Below are 25,636 nucleotides of genomic sequence, written 5' to 3' on the forward strand. Positions count from 1 at the left end.
TCCAGAAATCGATGCGAGCTTAATTTAGAAATTTTCATCCGGTTTTTCCAGAACTTGAAACCGGGAACTACCTAAGGGGGGCAGATTGGAGAACGTAAAAAGGATCTTTCCTGTTCCTCACGAGTCGGACCACTCATTTTTATACTATTTATAAAAGATCTTTGCAATGAATTCTATGAATATATCAAATAATCACAAGCCTTGTGGATTGAGGTAGTCTACAAATGAACATATGCAACATTATACATTATACAACCGGCACCCAAACGCCACATTCAAGACTTTTATGATGTGTATTTTTTTTAAATGTTTACAGTGCACAAGTACGCAGTATTCTGGAATACGAAGCTACAATTTCGTCCTATTTACTCGTCCTATTTACTCTTCGAAGACTACCATGGCAGGATCGTCCTCAATTAATATGTTACGATAGTCGCTAATCTCTTATCAACCAACGCTCCCTGTAAAATAGATAAATATTTCTTCAGCGGCTCTTCGTTTTCGATTCACTGACTGGTAACATGGGTTTACATAGAGTATATAAAAACGGAGCTCTATACAAAAAAAAATGGTTAACCTCTTGTTTACCATTGGTGTTAAAACAACCATTTTTTCCATCACCAGATGTTGGATTTGACTGAAGTTTAATAGAAATCCATTCTTGCGAAAATCGTACTAGTTCTCTCTGAGCAATCTTCGTTGACTCTGTTTTGTAGTTTTTAACCGTTACTAAGAAGAATGTTTGCGAAATCGATCGAATTTTGTGAACACTCTTTCCCGTGCTTTCGGAACCGCTATATGCGAATAGAAACCAACAAAATTTCCAAACTAGAAGAAGCCCTCATGTAAAAGGTCATTTATTAAAACACATTCCTGAAACTGAGGGTTTACACACTCAATACTCTGTAATTTCGGAACCGGAAGTCGAATCCGTACTATGGAACTGTATGATATGAGAAAGTTAAAATCAATTTTTTACTATTTAACACCTAAGCAAAGTCTTGGCATTACATTCCTTTTGTGGAATTTGACCTTTCTGTTTCAACAGACTTCGCAGCCGATTCTTAGTGTACAGAATCATTGCATGGCTAGTACTATGGATCCTACTGACACTAAGAGTCCTTCCAGGTCGGGGCTCGAACATACGACAACTGGCTTGTAAGACCAGCGTCCTATGCATTGAACCGCCAACCCACTATTTAACACCTAGAATACATGAATATTTACTTATGTTGCGAATAGTTTTTCATGCGAATTCGGAGATTCTTTTTAGTTGATTAATTACTTTCGAATCTGCCCTCACGCTTCCAAGAAACAAGAATTACTAAAAGCGCATCAATCAATTAGAGTTTTTTTATCTGGGCCCCTTCTGAAACGAAATCCTCGGTACGGTCCTGATTCAGATGAAAAGTCTTGTGGTTCCACATAAAACCTTTCAATAGTATTCGAGTTTAACCTTCGGTCAGGTGTGTTAAACAAGTAATTTAAATTGTATGTTTTTATAAGTAACGATGTGAAGCGAATTTTAAACAGGTCTATGATTTCTTATAATGCCTTTACGTTTTCATCACATTATAGTCAAAAAACTTCCTACATATTTAAATCATTGAAGGAAATATTCTTAGTCGAGTGTTTCCATAATGTTAGCTCCTTCTCACAGCGACACCAACGTCATAAATCCTCTCGAGTAAAGATTATGTATTTTCCACAAGGTAGAAAAAAAATTGAAGATGTTTTTCAAATCTCCTCCAGGAAGATTATTTTCTAACAGTGTATTCTCGATGATGGTGCACAATTCCGCGATGCCTGCCCGGTTCGTTACCTAGCGCGTTCTTCCGGAAGCAGTGCAGTTTGATTTGTTGGCACCCGCATCGTTAAGGAGCCAAAGAGGAAGCTGTTTGTCGATTCAATAACAAAACAGTGTTTCAGGAAACGGAACAAATAACAAACCGAGGGCGTTGAGTCCTCCACTCAGCATTCCTTTCTGGCCCACGGCCAATGCAATCGGTGGCAGGATGGGAAGCGTTACCGGGAAATTGCAGTTTGCTTAATCGGATATAATTTCAAAGCAATTATCCTTCAAGATGTGCTAGCGTAATTAGCTTCGTCGAATCCCAGTACAACGGTGTTTTGAGAGAGATTGTTTTCTATTGTAGTGCCTTGGCTTACTTCAACAGACCAAGCAGTAGATCAGAACTGGTGTCGTTATTCTAGGAATTTTGTTGTATTAGTGTCAAACGTAGAGATAAACTTTCTAAAGTACCGAACAGCTTGCCAGTTTCTAAGGCCAGATAAGTGGGCTGAAACTTTCTGAGGACTTTGTTATTCTACTGAAAATGGAATTTACTATGCTACCATTTTGTATCTGTATCCTGCAGTGTATCACTAATTTCCTACGGACAGATTGAAGCTTTAGTTTTAATCTCAACTAATTAATTTCAAAGCATATCGAAACTTTTAATTACTCTTTGTGTAGTAGTCCATCTACTAACGATTACAGTGTTGGAGTAATGACTTCCATTTTATCTTTTTATTGTCACCGAAGGAATCGAAGGGGTGAAACACAAAAGCTTTTAAAACATTGCGCCACCTAAATCAATTACTTGCATTGATCACTTCCACAGACTGTACCCAGTTGAGCGTGCTTTTAATTGTCGGCAAATATTTGTCGAACGTGACAATCCATCAATTTCCGATATGAAGCGCCAGGAACCTCAATAAAAATCAGCAAAAGAGTCCATTTTTAACTAGCCCAGTCAAACGAAATGTTATCTGAAATTTTATCCAAACTCCTAAGATTCATAGTCGTGCATATTGGATGCCTTGCAGAGCCCACATTGAACTATCAATTACCTGTTGGATTGCTCAATGTAGGACGATCGCATTCATGTAATCAAAATTTCAAGTATGCTGAAAACCATTCGTGCTTGTCTGCTATGGCAACATACATGTACCATATTTTTTAAACAGATTTGACAAAGAAAAACATGATACTTGAAATCAATTCAAATTCCAAGTAAGTCTCCTGTCAACTATCCAATTAACTACGAGCATGGACCGCAGCCAAGAAACTCATAGGTTACGGTGATATATAGCTCAAAATCAAACTTTAGTGAAACTGAAAGTTCATCATGATAAGATATTATAAAATTTTGGTAACTATTGTCATTCTCATACATAGATCTTATCCGTTTTTTTAACGGAGATTCAAATGAAAGGTCTCATGATCTTATAGAAAGTTCCTTAATTTTATTCTAATCCAATTTTCGATTCCGAAATTACAGGGTGATATGTGCAAAAAAAAGAGAATATACACACTACGTGGTGTCTAAACCGATTTTCACAAAGCTAGATTTAAATGAAAAATATCAATATGCCATACAAAACTCTTGATTTTTTTTAACACGGCTTCTGGTTCCGATATAATAGGGTGAGTAGTGTATAACATTTGACTTTAAGGGTGTTATTCATAAATGACTATGGAAATTCATAAAGTTCTCTAGATTGTAGATTTCCCCAGTCATTCGTACGGCAGTACCGGAGATATTCCAATACCCGCTCACTTCGTTTTATAAGATATTGCTGAGCCAGTTTCGATAAACTGGTGAGTATAGTCGGGATCTGACTTCTGGTTTCGGAATTACAAATTGACCGTCGATTATTAGAGACGATACGAAAACGGAAAATATCTTTAAAAATTCAAAAGGTCATGCCATTTTATTCCCAAATTAACTTTTTTGTTTCAATACAAAATTCAATGAAATTATTATTTATCGTTTTTTAGACCCGGCAATAACATATCAGTAATATGAGACAGGCAGCTTCTCACCAAGAGGATTGAAGCGGGTGTTTTGGTGCTCATTTTATAGATTTATGGATGCGATCTCTGATATGTAACCGCTTTTGAAATGTATGTGTAAGTTATAAAATGTATTGGCAATCATCATTTTTGTCCTTCGTCATCAGTGAGTTCAACTCGCCTGCTAATCAATTTCTGTAGCATCATTGAGAGAATTGAGTAACTGGACAACCATTTGGATAGAGCAAACCTCAACTCAACATTGTAGTTGCAAGCAGATGAGCGCACGTCAAATATTAGAACCCACTGAGAGACGATTTGGGAACTATAGTTTGATGTGTTCGTACATCAACACATTGCATCAGATTATTATGATACTGTATCGCTTGTATTCCTATCCACTAGAGTTGCAATGAACGACCGATGTTCAAAGTCATTTCAATCGAACTCTCAACACATATTCTCGTATGCTGCACATCGTGTTAGGTTCAGCAGTTGTGTTTAACTCGAGACATTAAATTCAATCATGTACCGTGTACACCACGCTACAAATCTTTTTTTGTTTTCGTACATCGGTGCGCGTGCTCGTTTTGAGTAGCAGCAGAAACACAACCGAATATCTTGGTGGTGTTGGTAGCTTTGTAGTATTAACATACAATCACCTGCGTAACTCAGTACGGTGATACAAAACTCAGTACTAACTTTTGAAAACTCGGAATAAGAGTTAGAAACTATGAAATCAACACTGAGAACCATTAATACCATCACAATTTTAGTGTCAGAAATTATATGCAGAGATGAGTGTGTTTATATAAATCAACGAGTAGTTTCATCTTTACCATCATATTACGGATTGCATATTAAATCATGAGGTGAACTGATGAATATGATCATCATGATGAATCTATAAATATGGGTCATATTTTTTTTTGTTCAGCCAATGTCTATGAATAGTCAACTGCTTGGTTAGCAGTGTTTAGTATCGAAACGACTTGCACTCATTGCGGCTCGATAATGCCATAAAGAAGCATGTGCACTTTTAATGTCATCGTGATCGGTCATGTTCCGTACACGACCTTGGAATTTGTTTTTCTGTCCGCAATTGTTTCTACTAATAGTACTGTTGTTGTACCGTTTAATTCTACTATGTCACGTCATTACACTCACAAAGTCATTAATTTCACAGAGACTTTTTTTTGCTTAATGTTATTTACATCCTTCCTCAGTGTATCGGTTTGATCCGATTTAGTCCAACCGATATACTGAGGAAGGATGTGAATAACATTCCGAAATACGTATCTGCATTATAACGTTCGATATACATTTGTAAAAATAGTGACTGTGAAAATAGTGATATGAAAATCATTTTCGAAACAAAGTTGAAATATATTTTCTGCGCACAACAATAATTCTCCAAAGTGGTTTCAAAGTGGTCTGCGATATAAAAAGGTTGAAAGCCACTGTTCTAATGCAAGCAAGTCCAAGCACTTATCGCCACTAAGTATATCCATATTTGCATATCCTGATGTGCAAGTAGAATCGTTACTCATCAAGAAGAATCGTTTAATGCGAATTCAATATCGATAATAATCAAGTCAAAATAATATCGATCGAATTATCAAGTAATCGATAAATAACCCAAATAATCGAATTTGACTTAATCGATTTGTTTGAAACTAATAGTTGATTATTGAAGTAATCGAATAATTTGAAATCATCAATAGTAATTATATAATAATTAATCGAATAATCGATTAATAACATAACATTAATAACAGATAATTGATTAAAATTTAAACAAATAGTTTAAAAATTCTCGATTATTGAATAAACGAGCAATGATTAAGCGCTCCGCAGTATGTTCAAGATTCCAACATTATGTTTGTTTTTATGAGATTTGATTCGATATTGTTTATTCTCGCAGTTCGTTTCAAACACGAGATCAAAACCAGAGTGATGAACGCAAGTAAGCACGTTATTTTAAGCGTCGTACTTTTTCAAAAACGATATATTTGAATTAGAAAATAATATGATTCAGAATAATTGAATTGAAATTAATCTCTACGTGCTTTTAATTATTTTGCTATTCAAATACATAGCATTTGAGACATTAGTTAAAATCGCTTTAAAAACATTTATCGTAACATTCCATTTAATTTATATTTGATATCTTTATATTTTGAAACACTACGCCTGAAAATATTTTGCAAAAATCACCAGAATTGCAGTAACACACCTGAAGTTATACCAACCAATGTAAGGTACGTTACTTTTAAATGTTAACGAAATCAGTCCAAATGTTTCATGATCTGAGAACTCTTAACCATGATGTATTATCATAACATGAAAATACACTCTTTTAGCCAAAACTCAGAATTTTACCCGTTTATGTGAAAATTATCAACTTTTAAAACCGTCATTTTAATCAAATTGATAGAATTTTTATCACCGCATAACCGACTTAAAGAGTTAGCCTCTACAATAATCCTACTGAAAAACAGACCTTAAGCATAAGTTTTACTCCATATCAGGTTCTACCAGAGCTGATTTGTATCTTTCACAATCATAATTCTCGTACTTTATTACAACAATCTTCTAGAAGGGACCAAGCAAATGTTCGTTTCTGATTCAGTAACTAGCACCACCTAGTGTCGGTCCCATGTTCGCATTGTCGGCTCTTGCTGACTTACTGAAGGCTCATGGGGAGAGCCGGTGAATCTAACAACTGAATTATAACCATGAACTGCGGCGCTTTGGGCATCCGCTAGTTGTGCAAATGGAAGGCAACTTCGGGGACCGTCTGCTGATTATTAAACGAACCATAAGAACAAAAGGGTGCTAGGGAAAACGAATGACAGAAACGACCGGCAAAGGAATTAGCCCTTTGTTGCAATCAGGGGTAAAGAAACCGGAAGGAGAAAGACACATGAAATGAATTCGCTAAGAAATGTTACCACTATAGAGGAAAGACATAATAGAGTGACTTTTCATTTCGAACTCAGTTGCAGACCAGCTAGTAGTTTAGCAAATGTGACTCTGCTAATAAACCGATTAGTTTATGGCAGATATGGACGTGTAAATTGTGCTGGTATTAGATGGTGAAGTTGCCAGCTTTATTGAGTAGATTTTTACCAATTTTGGTTTTCGAAGAACCGACAGCATATCGTCACACTTTTGAATAATTTGGATTTTCATTTGGAAATTGTGAGGAAATGATGGTTCATGTCGCAAGACACTTGTTAGAATTAATTATTATTATTATTATTATTATTATTATCAACCCTGATCGGTGCTGCTAAATTTTTTTTTTTTTTATAAAAAATTTTTTATTCAGGCCAATTTGCGTACAAGCTTTACGTGGCCGAATGAGCCATGTTTTTATTAGATAAAATAATTTTTTTACCGTTGGATCTCGTTGTCACCCTTTTTCTAGGGGGAGAGGAGCTTCCATTTTTATCTTGCGATGAGTGAGGGGCACTTTGTTCGTGGCTCGTCTCGTCCTCCATTGCCGCATCGATGGTATCGTTGTTGGTTTCCGTTTTTTCTTCGTTTTCCTTGTAATTCGCATTCTTGGGTTGGTTGTTAGTTGCTGTAGACGCGCCTTGTTGTGCATTAATTGCAGTTGTTGGTGGGTTTGATGGTACAACAGGAGTACCGCGCTCACTAGTTTCCGTTGTTGGGCGGTTGTCCTTTTTTTTGTTTAAAGATGTCCTTTTTGCAGTTTCAGTGCAAGGTTTGCCGTAGTGTGCAGGTTGTTCACAAAACTGACATGTAACCAGTTGATTTTCATACGTAATCAGCGTTTTACACGGATGTATCCCGTCTTGATCACAAATGATGTAAGATGGAATTGCTTTACGTAGTTGCATACGTACTACTCGCACGCCATTTCGGATACCCGGAAAAAAATTCCGCCATACTTCCCTTTCGATGGAAAGAACTTCACCGTACTGCGACATACATTCCCGAACATACCCCTCGCTGGTCTGCGGGGGAAGGTCATGCACGCGTACTTCTATGGCATTATCCACCATGTACACAGGGATTTTATATTTAACATTGTCATGATCAATACTGTGCACCCCGTTATTAACCGAAGCAAATGCAATTGCATCTTTTTCACGTTTGAACATAATGTACACACAGTTAGACGCCTTGTTGAATTGAATCTCACTTACATCAGTAACGTTTAGATGCATTCGTTCCTTAAGCAAGATTTCAATTTCGGTTGCTGCTGGTCTAACTTTGCAGCGCTTGAAATCAATACAAATTGAATTTGGCCTTGTAGGCCAAGTTTCAGGCTTTGTTAAATCGTATTTGCCCATTTCGTACACTCTATTGTTCACTACACTGTATTGTCTTTGTTTCTATCGTCTCGACCGTAAGCAATTGTCGACTGTGTCTGATGAGATGCCAGCACGAACTGGTGCTGCTAAATTATCAAACAATCAAAAATCGCTACAGAGTATGAGGAAACCTTCATTCCATTCAATATCACTGTTAAGTGATGTTAAATAAGCTCACACACGATTACAAATCATGATGGTCATGATTATCAGCCATGCAACGATTTTCACTAGATAATTATCATATTCAGATTTAGGAAGTCATCTTGTAATCAAATTGTTTATGTTATTTTTATAGGTTCTAAAACGTAGTAGCAATAAACGCTATTTGCTATTGGTTTGATTTATGTATGTAACAGGAATGCAGAATTTTGCTTGTTTGTTGGGTTTGCCAGGTAAACAAAATCTTGCACTTATGTTGCTTCTGTGTATGAAATTCAATTAAATATTGTAATATTTTTGAAACAGCAATGTAAAACATGTTTTGTGGATATGGGACGGATATAGTGTTATTGGTAAGTCGATACCATTCACGCAGCCCACCTGGGTTCGATTCCCAACGCTGCACATAGGGGCGGCTCGAAACAGCGTCTGTTCTCCATGTTAGGAGCGGCTGATTACCGTCCTTGTGTCCGTGTGGGTCTCTAAACAGTGCTGACACGATGGCCCTCCGGCGAGACAGGAAGTTGGTGCAGGTCTTACAAGCCGCCCGCAAAACACATGTTACGTGAGATCAAGAAAGAAAAACGACACGGAATAATCGGCAAAAACCTACGCAACGAACAAAGGACTACGATTGAAAGCTTGGCACATGGAACTGCAAATCGCTTGGCTTCCCAGGATACGACCGAATGCTGCATGATGAGCTTCAAATCCGCGGCTTCGATGTCGTAGCACTGTAGGAACTTTGTTGGACGGGGCAGAAGGTGTGTAAAAGTGGGCATCGAGCGGCTACCTTCTACCAGAGTTGTGGCACCACAACGATCGTAGTGTTGGGCAAGATGCGCCAGCGCGTGATTGGGTGGCAGCTAATCAGTGATAGAATGTGCGTATTGAAGATCAAGGGCCGTTTCTTCAATTACAGAATCATCAACGTGCACTGTTCACATAAGACGAGACCCGATGAAGAGAAGGAAGCATTCTACGCACAGCCGGAACAAACCTACGACAGCTGTCCACGGCGGGATGTAAAACTCGTCATAGGCGACATGAATGCTCAGGTAGGCCGGGAGGCAATGTACAGGTCCGTGATCGGGCTGGAGCGGTAACAAACGACAACGGTCAACGATGCGTAAACTTTGCAGCCTCCCAAGGAATGGTAGTTCGAAGCACCTTCTTCCCCCGCAAAGATATCCACAAAATCACCTGAAGATCACCTGATCAACATACAGAAAATCAAATCGACCACGTTCTCATCGACGGGCGATTCTTCTCCGACGTCATCAATGTCCGCACTTACCGCAGTGTCAATATTGATTCTGACCACTACCCTGTCGCGGTTTGTGTGCGCTCAAAACTATCGACGGTGCACAATACTCGTCGCACAGGAACGCCGGGACTAAATATCGAGCAGCTACGTAGCATTCGTACTGCAGAGGAATACGCGCAACAACTGGAGCTAGTGCTGCCAACGAAAGAGCAGCTAGGCGCGGTGACTCTTGAAGACGGTTGGAGGGACACAAGGTCTGCTGTGAGTAGCAACGCTGTTCCGCGCAAATGACACACGGAAGTTCTATGAGAAGGTGAACCGCTCACGTAGAGGCTACACGCCACAGGCCGAAATGTGCAGAGATACCAGTGGTAACCTTCTCACGAACGAACGTGAGGTGATCGACAGGTGGAAGCCAGGTTCTATGACGAGCATCTGAATGGCGAAGCACAAGATACAGAGAACGGTACAGGAATCAATCTGGGTGCACGCTCAGCCGACGACAGATTCTCAGACCCTGATCTGTCGGAGATAAGTGAGGAGATCGACAAACTGAGGAACAACAAAGCTAGGATTCTTGGATTTGGGAGGAGGAGATTCTACCGCAGGAATGGATGGATAGAGTGATATGTCCTGTCTACAAAAAGGGCGATAAGCTAGACTGTTGAAATTACCGCGCAATCACATTGCTGAACGCCGCCTACAATGTACTCTCCCAAATCATTTGCCGTCGTCTATCACATATAGCTAAGGAATTCGGAGGGCCGTACCAAGCGGGATTTACTGGAGCTCGCGCCACTACGGATCACATATTCGCGATAAGATAATACTCCAGAAGTGTCGTGAGTACAACGTACCCACGCATCACCTATTCATTGACTTCAAAGCGGCATACGACACAATCGATCGAGAACAGCTATGGCAGATAATGCACGAATACGGTTTCCCGGATAAACTGACGCTATTGCTCAAAGCAACGATGGATAGAGTGATGTGCTACGTCTGGGACGCTCTCGAGTCCCTGCGAATCTCGGAGAGGGCTACGTCAAGCTGATGGACTTTCTTGTATCTTGTTCAATAATGCCCTGGAAGGTGTGATTCGAAGAGCAAGGATCGACACGAGTGGCACGATCTTCCAAAAGTCCGTACAACTTTTTGGCTTCGCTGACGATATTGATATTGTGACACGTAACCTTGAGAAGATGACGGAAACCTACATCGGACTGAAAGCTGAAGCTAGGCGTATCGGACTGGCCATAAATGCGTCAAAAACAAAAGACATGAGAGGAAGAGGCTCTAGAGAAGAAACACTACGCCTCCCACCACGAATATTGATAGACGGTGACGATATCGAGGTGGTTGACGAGTTCGTATATTTGGGCTCACTGGTGACCGCTGATAATGACAACAGCAGAGAAATTCATAGACTTATTTTGGAAGGGAATCGTGCGTACTTTGGACTAAGAAAAACCCTTTGATCGAGTAAAGTACTCCAACGCACGAAATTGACCATCTACAAAACGCTCATTAGACCGGTTGTTCTCTATGGAGACGTGGACTATGTTGGCAGAGGACCAACGCGCCCTCAGTGTTTTCGAAAGAAAGGTACTGAGGACCATCTATGGCGGAGTGCAGATGGAAGACGGAACGTGGAGACGGCGTATGAATCACGAATTGCAACAGCTGCTATGAGAACCACCTATCGTACGGACAGCTGAAATCGGACGTCTACGATGGGCTGGGCATGTCATAAGGATGTTGGACAACAACCCAGTGAAAATGGTTCTTGAATCTAATTCGACTGGTACAAGAGGAAGACGAGCGCAGCGAGCAAGGTGGATCGATCAAGTGAAGGGTGATCTCAGAAGCATCCGTGCCCTGAGTGGCAGGCGACGAGCAGCCATGGACCGAGTTATGTGGAGACGTATGCTTGATACAGCAAAGGACACCCCAGGCCTATAGCTGTTAGGTAAGGTAAGGTAAGTACAGTCGGGTAATAAAATTTGGTGCACTGTGTTTCATTGATTTGCACCGCACGAAAAAAATGCACTTTCGGGACAATTCGCGGGCAACTATGTTGCACCCGTTTTCTTTTCCAAGCAGCAAGCGTGCAAACCAAACTCTACAAAACCGTTTCATTGATCGGCTGTCAGGCAAAACACTGGCACAGAGCGAGTGGAATCAATGTAAAACGACATAAGAATATATTGGGCCATCGTTAAGCGGATGGTCGTGAAGATGAGATACACAATTGTTAACATTCTAGGCCATCGTTAAGCGGATCCTAGAAAAGATGCGATAGACAGTTGTTAGCATTCAAAATAAACTGGGGTTCTGCAGAGAGGAAATTGTGCAGAACTTGATAGAACTTGATAGAAGGAGGAGAATTTTTCTATTGAACAAAGTTCTGAATAGTTTTGTGGTTTGGCTTCCTTTGGTATGAAAACAACAACGTTGCCTTCATACGACTCCATTACCGGTTCTACGTAACGGCACGATGCCAGATCCACCCAAAACAAAGTGTCACCGCTTCGGAGACATTCATATTTTTGGTCCTTGATGCCGGTTGTTATGTACCACTCGCGTTACAGTTTGCTGGACTGGATTTGATCATCGTATTATATTTACTGGCTCGGTTACCAGGCGCGTATAAGGAAAGGAATCTTGGTGTCAATAGGATCCATGCAATGATTCTGTCTGTTAAGAATCGGCTACGAAGTCTTTTGAAACTGAATGGTCAAATTCCACAAAAAGAATGAAATGCCAAGACTTTGCTTTAGCTGAATGTTGAAGTTACACAAAGGTAGAGATAACTCGAGTAAAAACCTAGTTGTAAAGGATGTTTTCATTAATTTCCAAAAAGTGTCCGGATTAACCCCGGTCTACCCTATATTATGAACTCGATTCTTTAAATATTTGAGTGAATTATAAAGTGGATAAAGTCCAATTAACGACTTCATAACCCAAAAATGTCAAATCAATTAGATGCATATTTCCATATATTTGGAAATTTATCAAAATTAGTTAGAGTAAGAACTGCTGTCTCTGTTCGATAGATTAACTGTAAGGGTTAGGGATGGTACTCGGAAGGTAAAGTATCGATACCTAGGGTATCGAGATACCAAAATTTTGGGTATCGATATATGGTATCAAAAGGCAATAAAGTATCGATACCTGTAAGTATCAATTGATACTTGAGCAGCAGCAGGTTTTTCCATAAATTTGTTGTGAAACTAGTATACGCATATTTCTTGCCACATAGATTGCACCTCGCCTTTCGTGACTTTTGGTCCACTTCAAATTCACATTTCACATTTCATGCCGTGTGGAATCCGGCGGAAAAAAATGAACCAAGAATAGATCCACTGGGTTCCTGCTTCCATGTCGTAAAAGGCGACAATTGCAGGAGTTTCTTTTTCCTTTCAGTTATCAGATATTTTCAATGTTTCACTTCTGATTACTCTATTTTACTAAATTATCTATTCATTCAACCTATCAATTTCCGTCTAGCTTCGGAGAAAAGTTTTATTTGGCATGTTGTCTTCTTCCATGTCATTGATGGTCTTTCAGGATTATAAATTGAATGATAAAAGTCAACTATTGCGCAAATCCGTTGATATTACAAAGTTAATAACAGAGATAACATATATCGGTATATTGAATACACAGTAAAAAAAACACTTGATATTAATATTTCAAACAATAAATTAATATTTTTCTCGGTAGCCGGCTGCCCAGATCTACCAATGTAATCAATTAATAATTTTAATAAATAATTAAAATAATATAGCGGAAATAATACAGAATCAAGACGCGCGTGAAATCTGTTGACCTTTATTTGGTGATTTAAAATGATTTTATAAGAACTGTTTAGAATGTACCATTTGGATGATTGTAATCTGTTGATGCTAAAGAAGAGGAGGTTTTATGCCTGTTGGAGAGCAAGTTTGACATAAACTAACTCCACCGGGCTGCTCCAAATAAACAATGCAATAAATCAACTATTTTGTCTAAATCCTATTCACTCGTTTATTTTGTATCACGTAATTTCATTTATAAAAAATAGGAAAGTTTTTATTCTTTACGCGATAGTATTGCAAATTTTTCTTCAGTTTCCTCGAATAAGGGCTGTGAATCAAGACTTTCCGGGACTTTAATATAGGATATTGTTGAAACGTGCACTCGGAAAGTCAGTGAGTTTAGTGATGCATCCGAGCATCATGAAATCGGAACATACTGAGTCGCGCGCGAATGATACCAATACTGAAATTTTTACTAACAAATATCTTTCTCCCGTGACACTTGTGGAGTGCGCAGTAGTATATACGGCCTCTAGTAACAACAAGTGTTGGACTAACATCCCTTCCCATACGTTCGGGCCTGGCCGGCGCCGGTACTGATCAATGAATTCTGGGGTTACCAGAAGATGTACATTGAAGGATGATTTACCAGTCCCAGGTCGGATCATCTAGAAACTCCCTGTACAATTTCAGCTAATCCCGAGCAGTAACGGAGTAGCAACCAGGGGTGGTCGCTCAAGCTCAAGCTCAAATTCACATTTCACATTTCACTTATTTTCTCAAAAAAATTCATATCATAACCTTTATGTCGATACACGGATACTACACTAAAAGCAAATTCCTATTGAACATTTAGGAGTTTCGTTGGTTTGTGCAAAAGCACATATTCTTTTTTTTTTGATCATTAGTGCTAATTTTGTTGTTTAAATTGAACTACTATTATTATTACCACGGGACCAGGGACGGACGGAACGGAAGCACCAGGCTCGCGCATGTATTGGTATGACGTGGACTAGCGCTCGTTGAAATTCGTACTCGACAATCTCGTCTCGTCCCACAGGCGCACTGAGAGAGAGAGTGCAATGAGTGTGAAATATTGAAATTGAAATCCTCTGAGAGTATGGCCTTTATGTGCCTGGTTTGTTGATGGTTTTCGCTCAGTTCGCTTTCTTTCAGTGCAAGAAGCGAGATTGTCGAGATCAAATTTCAACAACGGCTAGTCTACGTCATACCAATCCATGCACGAGTCTGGCGCTTCGTCAAATCCGAAGAAAAAAAAAGTTCAATTGGGGACAGGCATAGCGGGATGGGTTAGTCGATGCCTTTCACGCAGCCCACCTGGGTTCGATTCCCAACCCTGAACATAGTCTTAGAAAGTTTTTCTGGCCCGAAGAGGCGAATGACCTTAAGGTTAAAGCCTCTGTAATTGAAACAAAAAAATTACGTCGTAATGGGAATTGACTTTAATCCGTTGCGATACTACAGGGTGATTTTTTAAGAGCTTGAGAACTTTTTTAAACAATAAAACGCATAAAATTTGCAAAATCTCATCGGTTCTTTATTTTAAACGTTAGATTGGTACATGACATTTACTTTTTGAAGATAATTTCATTTAAATGTTGACCGCGGCTGCGTCTTAGGTGGTCCATTCGGAAAGTCCAATTTTGGGCAACTTTTTCGAGCATTTCGGCCGGAATAGCCCGAATTTCTTCGGAAATGTTGTCTTCCAAAGCTGGAATAGTTACTGGCTTATTTCTGTAGACTTTAGACTTGACGTAGCCCCACAAAAAATAGTCTAAAGGCGTCAAATCGCATGATCTTGGTGGCCAACTTACCGGTCCATTTCTTGAGATGAATTGTTCTCCGAAGTTTTCCCTCAAAATGGCCATAGAATCGCGAGCTGTGTGGCATGTAGCGCCATCTTGTTGAAACCACATGTCAACCAAGTTCAGTTCTTCCATTTTTGGCAACAAAAAGTTTGTTAGCATCGAACGATAGCGATCGCCATTCACTGTAACGTTGCGTCCAACAGCATCTTTGAAAAAATACGGTCCAATGATTCCACCAGCGTACAAACCACACCAAACAGTGCATTTTTCGGGATGCATGGGCAGTTCTTGAACGGCTTCTGGTTGCTCTTCACTCCAAATGCGGCAATTTTGCTTATTTACGTAGCCATTCAACCAGAAATGAGCCTCATCGCTAAACAAAAATTGTCGATAAAAAAGCGGATTTTCTGCCAACTTTTCTAGGGCCCATTCACTGATTTGCAAGCGTTGCTCGTTAGTAAGTCTATTCATGATGAAATGTCAGAGCATACTGAGCAAATAATAATGCATGAAAATCATAACCTCAAAAAATCTGAGCAAATACTAATGCATGAAAATCCTAACCTCAAAAAAATCACCAAAAGTATCGATACTAACAGTATCGCTCTGATGCTATATCGATACCAAAAATACTCGATTCTTGAAAAAAAGTATCGATACCTCAAAGTATCGACTCGGTATCGGACATCCCTAGTAAGGGTAAGATGAAAATAGGTGCATTCGTTTCGAGTTTTCGCGTCGCTATAGCAACTGTTTGTAAAATTTTTGAACTATTTTTTTCTGCAGGATTCCTTCTTAAAGCCGAGGCGAAGACATTGTATTCGGTTTTATAACAAATCATCGATTGCAAATCATGTAATCGGCAAAATAACATGACGAATCTACTGATGAGACTATTGTTACAATAACATAGTACTGTTTTACAAATGAGTATTATTTTTGGGGACAATGGGACATTTCTCTTTGATACAGCCTACCTGAGCTCGATTTCTAAACCAGCATGTAGGATGAGGTAGTTTTTCTAATCTGAAATAACTACAAAGGCTGAAGCATCCGTAATCGAAATATTCTAAATAAAAAAAACTATTACATGGACCATACTATAGTTTCCATAAATGATTTGAATATGCAATAAACATAACAAACACAGCTTGTTATATATTTCAATACAAATACTATATACAATATGTGTTTTATCGACTATTCATTGGATTTAATTATTTCCTTAGGATGCGAGGTCAACTTTCTAGATACAAAACTAAAAGGAGTTATCTATAACAGTTTAGAGAAAACAATCCAAACTTGCCGTTTTTCTCATCTCAAGATACTTGAGACACATAAAGTTTAGTCCAACCCACGTTTTCCTCAAATTATTCGATTCATTATTCCTACAACAAAAATCATATCTTGAATCACTCTTCTGTCCAAAATGCAACATTGTTTCCTTCATTCCGCTCAAAAAAGCCCTTTAGCTGTTACCATGATGGAAGTCTATTAAAGATACTCATTTCATACCCGACGAACAAGTTTTCAACAAATTGCAACGACATAACAGTTATTTGATTATTTCCGTAATTTGTTTAGCTTCTATCAGACAGGCAAACAGATTCGCCCGACTAGAAAACAGCACGGAGAAATGAAAAAAAATACCTGACACAAGCTTTCAACAAGTAGAATTCGCTAGGCGCACATATATCCGTTGGTTGTTGCAGTTCATCGAATATTTTATACCAACTCTTGTCGAACTGTTTTTTTCCAATGTTATACTCAACGAGACACGGAACCAACGGGCTATCCTATCCCCCGTCTTCCAATACACGTATTCGAAAGGATAATGTATAGAGCTCAATATTTTCACCAGTTTTTAAACTTAATATATTTTTCATCTGCTTCACATAAAATAGACTGCTGCCGATCCCCCTCTGATAAGCTAGTCAGTGACTATGGTTGAACTAGATTTGCCACAGGGAAAGAACACGCTCAAAACAAATATATCCTGCATCCTCGCTCAATCGATTCGGAAATCGGATGGGACGCATCAAGTTGATTCAGCTGTGCACGTTAAAATTAAGTCAATTCTGGTTTAGGCTCGATAATTTAACAGTGATCAATTTCTTCGATTACATAATTAGTATCCATACACAGAAAAACCCAATTGCCTGTTTTAAAAAAAGATTGTGTTTTATACGCGTTCATTGTGTCGAATTTTGTCGTGTGCCGAAACAATCAGGAGTCTGTATAGATTTCATCCTCGTTTTCGGTAGTAGCAGATTTTGAAATCGCTTTTTTGCCATCTTTCTCTGGTACCTAGAAAACAGAAACTGAAACCCGCTCTCGAGTAACTCAATCGAGGCGTATAGAAGGGACTACCATGTTTGCCAGCCGGAATATTAAATATTTTCGGTATCATACCAACCCTGTCCAATGCGAGTGCACTCCATCCAGTCCTACGGAATACTGTACGGCTAGTGCTCTGATGATGGTGATGATATGACGGTGAATGCAACAGGTATTGGCAAGAATCGTGCAACCTACACGGTTCATTTGAGGCTGATGCCTAACCACACATGCACATTATGGTTTGTGTGCTTTCTGCCGACAGCGGCAAGTCCGAAACGTTATCGAAAACATATGTCTTCCATAATGTAGAAACTGAATAATAATTGGAAATTTTTCAATCCCCCGTGCTTCCATCTATCAATCGGTGGCCACGCTTGAACCACGAACAACTGTATCGTGGGACATTCACACGTTGATGGCTACATTGACTCTGTTCAGCACAGTTCAGAATGACATTTTGGGCATTAAGCGAACATCTTCTCGCTCTTTCGCTGTTGGTGGTACAAACATGATTGTCGACTACCAACTCTTGACATAAGCAAATTTTGAGCACTTTTGAAAGTATAATGATGTTACTTCATTACGAGGCTCTTCTCGTGCTGGCATTTGCAGCTAGAAGTACTCCTAAAATTTATCATGGTATGACAAAGACTAATAAGTAACATTCTTCACACAACGGGATTAGTTTTGAAAAAAAACATTGTTGTGAGAAAAATTATAGACCTGCATGTTATATGGGTAGTGAAAGGAAAACGTGAAAACTAACTAGTTTTATAAATACCGAATTGATTCCAAAAAGGATTGCATCGATTTTTGTTGGAAAATGCAAGCGAATTATGTTTTACAGCATCTAATGTTTCTGTAATTGCGAGTCTGTACAACTCATTCGAACTAAACCAAGGAAGACGTTTCAATATCATTTTCATAGTTCGGACTCAGGATTTCGTTTTCGTTTTCTATATAGGGTTGCGAAAAATTGAAAATTTGACTAGTTGTGTGATTATAAATATGTGCAGCTTAAAAATTTTTTTATATCATTACACTTACTGCTTGAAAATATTTCTGAACCTAAATGATTATATATTTAAGATACTTAATGATCAAAATGTCAAAATAATAAAGCAAAAAGTCCAAGGCTTCCCTAACAGGGCCGACAGTTAAAGACTGTCCCAGAAAGTATGGACGCACTTTGATTTCGCTGTAAATAATTCACAAGTGTTAGATATTCAAATTTATTCGATATACTGATCATATTAGACTACAACAACAGAGTATTATTCTCAAAATTTGCTACTTAGCCATTGTAGACTAGCTGGCGCACCTTCTTGCGAACGTTCCTCATTAAATTCCGTACAGACTTCTTGGCGACAAGTTTTGACACTTTTTCCTATCATTTTCGAACTGTTGAATGGTTTGGCTGCCGAGATGTGCCTTCGTAATGCCCAAAATTCCTCAATTGGTCGAAGTTGTGGCAATTTGGTGGATTCATGTCTTTTGGGACGAAAATGACATTTTTGGTAGTATACCATTCTACCGTTGATTTCGAGTAGTGGCAAGAGACAAGATCTGGCCAGAAGATAACAGGATCCTTGTGGCTTCGAATCATGGGTAGAAGTCGTTTTTGTAAACATTCCTTGATGTATATTTCGCTGTTCATTGAAGCAGCAGTGATGAAGGGTTTCGAAATCTTTCCGCAGGTACAAATTGCGGAACTGAAACCTCCTTCTTTTGCTCGAATACCTTCCGTATACGTTTATCCAACTGAGGGTTAGCAAGACTTTTTTTCGACCAGTTTTCGGTTTATCCTCAAAGGTGTTATCCTCACCGAACTTCCTGATTGCATTTCGCACGGCTTTTTCACTTACTCCTTGATATTTCGATGCTAAGGCTAGTTTACTTCCAGCTGGCTGATTACACCGTAAAATTTAGATTAAACCCAATAAAATGCTATTTAGTATGAAATTGATTAATAAAATTAACAGGAGCGCATCATTGTCAGCATGTCTCGAACACACAGTAGCCGCAGTGATTGAATGGAGCGTTTGAATTGGCATAGCGGTAGTCTGCGCTCCTGTTACTTCTGCGTACGTTATTCAAGCTAAATTGGCAAATATTTTTTAATCATTTCTTTTTTTCATTTTTGCCTTTCTCATATAGAAAGGTTATGCAATCACTTGAAAAACCGACTAGTGAAAATTGGCCCAGAGGGCCAAGTGTCATATACCATTCGACTCAGTTCATCGAGCTGAGCAATGCCTGTGTGTGTGTGTGTGTGTGTGTGTGTGTGTGTGTGTGTGCGTATGTGTCAAATAATCTCAATAGGTTTTCTCGAAGATGGCTGAACCGATTTTGACAAACTTAGATTCAAATGAAAGGTCTCGTGGTCCCATACGGAATTCCTGAATTTCATCCGGATCCGACTTCCGATTTCGGAATTATAGGGTAAAGTGTGTTCAATATTGTACACCGTCACTCAAACCGGCGAAACAAAAAACGTAAAAAATTTTCTAAACTGGTCTCAAAACTACACAAATCGAAAGTCAGTATCAGTAGACAACTAAACAAACCGATTCCGGCTATCCTGGCTCCCGGTATCCGGTTCCAGAAGTACCGGAAATAGTGGTCATATATACCAAAATAGATCTCACTCACTTTTTGAGAAGAATTTGTATGTCATGTTAGTTGGTGGCCGTACGAACCGACTTTGATTATACCGGTTCTCGAGTTCTGGTGCCGGAAGTGCATATAATTGTGAACCCATTTCGTTTTCTTAAGGATGACTTACGCAATCAAAGCGTGATGCCTCTCTAATATGTTCATACATAAATGTGTGGTATTCTTCAAACAATTTTCTTTGATTTTTGAAAAACAAAAATGAACTTCCGAGACCGGAATCCGGGAACCGATATAATCGAAATCGGTTCGAGAAAAGTGAGTGAGATCCATTTTTGAGTATATGACTACAATATCGGATCATAAATCGAATATCGAGAACCAGGAAAGCTGAAATTAGTTTTTTGGCCGTCTACTGACAATGACCACCAATTGGAGTAGTTTTGAGGCAAGTTTAGATTTTTTTGAAGTTGTTTTGCTTTGCCATATTTTTTGCATGAATGTTCAGGGCCAATTTCTACTAGTCAACTTTTTTAATTGATTGCATAACATTTTTGTATGGAAAAGGCAAAAACATTCTTTCCTGAATATTGATTGTAGAGACAATGACTTTGGTTTAATTCAAGCGCTCGTGTTACTTTTATATATGAAATTCATACTACATATAGGGAATACATTTGAACCTGCAATATATAATATGCTTCATTATAATTTACCGACTGCAAAAATTTCCTATACATCATAAAACATGGAAGTACGACCGGTGTTATTTGATATTGGATTTTTTACACCAATTACCCTGCAATTCTATAACCGGAAGTTGGAACCAAATAAAATCGAAACAGTCACCGAACATCTATACCTGCATGTCAACTAACGAGACGGATTAAGACCATCGAAAATAATTAATGTTTTGATTGAAAATACTACTTGAAGGTCCGCATAGCCCAATGGCATATCCCGCGTACAAATTGCGCGGAGATAGAATGAAGCGTTCACTGCAGGAACAGTGTTCCTTTTCTGACATGCTCAAGAGTGACACCACTCCTAAACAGTCAACGAACATCTGTAGGAAGAGAAGAAATAATAAATAATCCTATCATCCTAGCTCTCTAGTAAGGGTTCGAAGTTGTCTTCCGATGAATCTTCAAAAATTGTATTCAGAGGAAGTCGACACAAAGCTCCGAAGCAAAAAATTCCTGGTGTAGGAAAACTCAATTCTGAAAATCCGACAGAGAACCAGCCAGGTGCTGGGCTCACAACATTATCTGATGTAGACAGGCTATTTTCCACCTTCAATATTTCTGATCCTCTTAGAAGTGTCTTAATGGCTTTAAAACCTACATCTAAACAACCCCTTCTTTCAGTGATCGTATCCTTCGATGGCTAATTTATCCACCGAGATCACGGATTCTTGACGTCACTTCGGTTGGATTTCGCATGGGAGGTGATCCCTGATTTTCACGGTAGCGATCATCTACCTATCGTTATTTCAATCGCCTCTAGATAAAGACCACCGGAGACACTCAATGTTTCATATGATATATATATACACACGAAATATTGATTGGAAATACTACACAAATTCTATATCGTAGATGCGCAACCTAAACACAACGAACGAAAACGAGTAATTTTCAAACCGCTAGATATTCGATTTCGCTACAAGAATACGTCCGATTCTGTTCCGGAATAGAAGATCTCTCGCGTCACAGCATCGAATACAAACGAAACGCCGTTTTCTACAGAAGAGTTCTCTCTTGCGCTCTTGTCGTGCAACAATAAATCCCCGCAGTTAGATAGAATCAAATTCAACTTATAGAAAAGTTTGCCTAACTCTACCAAAAGACGCTTCTATAAATATTCTCTCAAAGAAGCTGCATCAGTATGGTCATTTGCCAGTTTTGAACAACTTTTTATTCAATCTATTGTCTGAGAAATACACGCATTTCTCGACAATATGATTCAGTTACATGGGTCTTCCTCAGGGCTCATGCTTAGGCCTCCTTTTATACATTTTAAGGTAAATGATATCGTTGCATGTATCAAAACATTTAGCACGCTAAGACAACTTGCCGTCGACAGTGTTTCGTCCATTATAGGATTTAAAGCTGCCGATCTCCAAGGACCATTACAAGACAACCTCGATCACTTGCCTCATGGGTTGATTGACATCAAATGGGTGTCAAGTTTTTTTTCATAAATACTTTTATTTCATAGGCAATATACATAAGTTTTTCAATCAGAATATCACAGCTTCATACAAACTCAGTGATCCGGCTTCAGTTTACGTCGCAGAATTAGCTTCTATTCAGTACACCCTCGAGATCATTTATATCTTGTCCAAAGACCATTACTTCATTTCACGGACAATTTAAGTTCAATTGAAGCTCTTCAGGTGATGAATCCAGAAAAGCACCCCCCATATTTCCTAGGAAAAAAGGGAACATTTGAGAGTTCCATATGAGCATTCTTATTTTATATCCTTAGGCTGGATCCCATCGCAATGTTTCATTCCGGGCAACGAAAAGGCAAACTCGTTGGCAAAGGTGTGTGCATTAGAAGGTGATAATTATGAAAGACCAATTCGCTTCAACGAATTTTACAGTATCTTTCGTCAAAAAACTCTCGAAAGTGGCCAAACTTCATGGAGCAATGGCAAACTCTGGAACGATAGCTACATTCCATTATCCCAAGGGTATCGATGAAACCCTGGTTCAGGCGGATGAACGTAAGTCGCGAATGGTCATGCGTAGAGTATCGCGACGCCAGGTCGGAGCTTCTAGAATTACTTGTTTCTCCCACCCTATAATCTGTCCTTCATCTTTATCGGAACTAACACGATCTTTCTGTTGCCAGTCACCGGGTCTCTGTAACCCAGGCGTGTTCTCCGCGAACCCATACGATCCGAGGAATGCGACCAAAATCGATCATACCAACATCATCTGGATGACTCTCATGTAATATTCAACTCAACGACCACTATCGATCGACAGTTGAAGGCAGTATCTGCCAGATTCGATCACTGCGACCCCAATGCGACATAACTTAATGAAATCATCCTAGTGTTAAGTAATTCATTAATTAAAATTTGAAGAACCTCTCGGCATCTTAGAGTTTAAGCAGTGTGCATTATAAATTATACTATTAAATAAAAAACAATATTTCTGTTTCCAAAAATAGTGTAATATAATTGCTTTGTTATTGTATAATTGATGCTTATTATAGGCTTCATTTTTGTTGCGTAAAATGTAGAAGTATCTTTCAAAGTTTTGAAAATTGGAAATAATGCCTAGCACATCATTCATCTAACGCAGTGTACCCTAATACATAAATAAGTTGACCAGGAACCAACGGTAACATTCTGACCAGTTGAGACACTATTTCTAATGTTACATGTAATTTTGAGATAATTTCTTTATTGCATTCATAAATACTTTTATTTCTTTATGCAATACGTTTGTTTCTTAATGCAAAAGCAGTTTGATTACAAAATAGAATTCTAAGAAATGTCTTATTTTTATTGGCATTTCGTCTTCAACTTATCAGTACATTAGCAGTTCGTATTGAACTCCTGGTGCACTTATCTACTCTACATGAAACTCTTTAGGAAAATTACAAAATGAATGTTAGTTTCATTTGAGAATAATTTGGCCGTCACAACCTCGGGTACATACGATATCGGGTAATAGAAAACTTTATTTTCCAGGTTAGTCGAAGAAAATTAGAATGCAATCTTTATTGGAATTACGAAAATCATAGTATTTAACAAATGTTTCAAAAGTCAACAGAATATACCACCAGATAAAATTCACGATTCTCAAATAAAATAAAATTTATGATAGCGCTCAAAATAACAATGATCCCATCTTATTGGTTTGCAATAATATATTTGATCTCATTTATTAGTCAGATAAGATGCTATTAGTCAGATTTATGATCTTATTCTCATACAAGGGAAAGCTCTCATCGTAGATTGCAGATTATGTATCAAGCATCAATAAAAGCTATTAAAACTGTTCAAAACAATTCCTGCAAAGAAATACCCACCGCTCAGCAATTCAAACCGGATGAAGAGCGCAAAGAAAGAAATCCACTTAATTATCCGCATAAAAAGTCTGTGGCAGTCTGTAAAAAAAAGACCAACTGAAAATTAATTGATATTTTCTCTTGCCACGCTTCTTTCCGTCTTACAACGAAAGAAATCCAATTCATAATTTATTGCAAGTTTCCCCGGATACCAAGCGGCTAAGTAATATCGAAGGTTTAATGATGCACACCAAGCCAAGATGCGAGGATATCAAAGATCAGTGTTCGACAAAAGGGAAGGAAAACATCTTCCCAGTAGGTTCTATTTTCAGATTCTTAACGCCTCGGGAAAAAAAATCGAAGGAGGAAAGCGAATTGCCAGGTGAAGTTCTAAGTTGGAGGGTGAAGCACTGCCCGAGTGCTTCGACTATTTCCGAAACTGCACTTGAAAAGCTTCCAGAAATGAGAAAATACTGGCAATGAAATCCAAATGGCTTATGACCTGGGTGCTACGCCTGTTGCATATAAACGATTCATTAGGTTTTCACCACTACTGCTATTGACCGAACCACTATAGTTAGGATAGTGGAGTTCGTTCGGTCCAATTTTTTTGAAAACTTTTTTTTATATTTTTTATTTTGTTCAACTAGGTATACGTCACTATGAGGGATGAACATTTTCGTTTTCTCTGATTCGACTTATTATATTCAAACATAAAGAGTGCATGAAAAATCAAAAAAATACACGAAAAGTCTCGTATAACCGAATTTGTTCAAGTTGTGAATCACTCTACAGTCTACGTCTGAACTTTGTGCTAGATGCCCTTTTGCTACTTCCATCTGTTGCCATACCGCACATGCCACACTCCTCCATCAAAGGCCAGCCACGCGTTGAAAGCACGTGGAAAACTCTATATTGCTTTGCGGTTGCAGAATGAAATATAGTTTAAAATTTTCTCGTCCACACAATGTATTTGCTCAAAAAGGGAATCCAGCCACATATCAGGAGATTCGCTCAAGGTAACTATGGAAGCCGACTTGACCTGAGTTTTAACAATGAGGAATATTTGTTCCATTCATTCTTAAATGGTATTTTTTCACTCATACCATTTCCCTACTCCTGATTGCAACGATATAAGTCTTTATCAATGATAGCGTGAATAAATTCCAAATATGGCATACCATGCAGCCCATTGAGTCCGGCCATGGTTTTCCAAGCAGGAGAAAAGTGAACCTACCAAGCAGACTGCTTTGCCTCACTGAATTATTGCTTAGTTAGGAAAGGCACTTATTACATCCTGCCGATGACCTGGTTGAACGGTATCCGGTATATTCAGGGTGATGTTAAAACAATTTCAATACTGCAAATAAGACCGGAAACGATTGCGGGACTAATTTCGTTTTACTCAAAGATCTTTTCATTGGGTTTTCAAGATTTTTCCTTGTATCAAT

The 25,636-nt window shown here is 38.7% G+C and overlaps 1 protein-coding gene across 1 annotated transcript in view; it reads left to right on the top strand.

Annotated features, from left to right (window-relative positions):
* Nucleotides 1–25,636, top strand: part of LOC131434109 (uncharacterized protein K02A2.6-like) — a 31,093-nt gene that overhangs the window by 2,727 nt on the left and 2,730 nt on the right. The window lies entirely within an intron of this gene.

This window comes from Malaya genurostris, chromosome 3 (genome assembly GCF_030247185.1).
Source record: "Malaya genurostris strain Urasoe2022 chromosome 3, Malgen_1.1, whole genome shotgun sequence".
Taxonomy (NCBI): domain Eukaryota; kingdom Metazoa; phylum Arthropoda; class Insecta; order Diptera; family Culicidae; genus Malaya; species Malaya genurostris.